Source organism: Corapipo altera, unplaced genomic scaffold (assembly GCF_003945725.1).
Source record: "Corapipo altera isolate COAL_440 unplaced genomic scaffold, ASM394572v1 58220, whole genome shotgun sequence".
Taxonomy (NCBI): Eukaryota; Metazoa; Chordata; class Aves; order Passeriformes; family Pipridae; genus Corapipo; species Corapipo altera.
This window is the reverse complement of record NW_020892236.1, coordinates 1-1230: the sequence shown is the minus strand read 5'-3', so window position 1 is coordinate 1230 and position 1230 is coordinate 1. Positions and strand designations below refer to the sequence as shown.

The following is a 1230-nucleotide window of genomic DNA, read 5'->3' as shown; positions in this document are numbered from 1 at the left end:
GCGCCGTTGGGCGGCTCAACGGGCGAGTGGGCGCGGCCGGCGCGCGGCCGGAGGCGTGGTTCGGGAGGGGGCGTGGTTTGGTATAAAACGGCGCGCTCGCCGCCGCCGCCGCTATTCTGAGGGCTGGTGGAGGTGAGTAACGAGCTGCGCTGGGCCTGGCGGGGGGCGCGGGTGGGGCGTCCAGGGGGGTCCCACCCGCCTTTTTTAAGGGTTGGGCGGCTCTTTAAACCGACTACGACCCTTTGGAGGGTGAACGGCTCCTTTATCTGGCGAAAAACGCGGCCCCGCAGCCCCTCCGGGGCCGCCGCCGCCCTGAGCCCTCATGTCCCCTCAGAGCTCAGCCCTCCCCCGCCAAGGGCGTTTCTTCGGGTTTTTTCCTTTCCCCCCCGCTTTAAAGCTCTAAATTCTCCCCCGGGGATAACAAATTTCTAATCGTTTCGTGTCTTTTCTTCTTTGCTTCTAATTTCTTTTTTTTCATTTTTTTTTTCTTTTTTTATTTGTTGTGCCCCACCCCACCTTCCCCCCCCCCCTTTTATTTTTCCTTTCCCCGCTCCAGGTTTGGTTGGTCTTGAGAGACGCCGTCGCCTTTACCACGAGAGAAAAACATACAAACAATACAAAACAATACAAAAGCGAACAAAACAACAAAATATATATACAAAAAGAGGGGAAGAAAAAAAGCTTTCCTCCCCCCTTGCCGTGAAGAGCCGCCGCAGCCTCGTCCTTTGGACCGTCCTTGGGAAGCCGTTCCAAACCCGAAGGAAACTGCCACTTTAAAACATATTTCCCTTTTCTTCCCCCTCCCCCCCCAAAAAAAACAAAGGCAAAACCCTCCTTTTTTTTTTAAAAAACCCAAGCAACTTTTTTTTTGTTTTTTTTTCCTCGTTCTAGCTCGACAAATTTAGCTCGATTCACCTCTTTAGGGCTTAAAAAAAAAACCCCAACAACAACAACAGCCAAAAAAAAAAACCCAGAGAGAAAAAAAAAAACTTTAAAAAATAATAATAATAACCCCACCCTGTCAAGCCGCAAAAAAAAAAGTTGCTGCGTTTTTTTAAAGCCATGACCAAAAACAAACGAATTTTTTGGCTCTAACACCACCAAATGCCAAAATCCAAACCTTGAAGCGCTGTCGGCGAGAAAAAAAATTGGATAGTAAGTGTTGAATTTTCAACCAGCTCCCCCCACCCCACCCCTTCCCCCCTCGCAAAGAAAGAGCATAAACCCCCC

At 49.8% G+C, this 1230-nt stretch overlaps 1 long non-coding RNA gene across 1 annotated transcript; it reads left to right on the top strand.

Annotated features, from left to right (window-relative positions):
• The first annotated feature begins 33 nt into the window (after positions 1 to 33).
• LOC113942630 lies at positions 34 to 1011 on the top strand. Its single transcript, XR_003525980.1, has 2 exons — positions 34 to 132; positions 557 to 1011. It is a non-coding gene; the product is annotated as an uncharacterized LOC113942630 (long non-coding RNA).
• Positions 1012 to 1230: the final 219 nt, after the last annotated feature.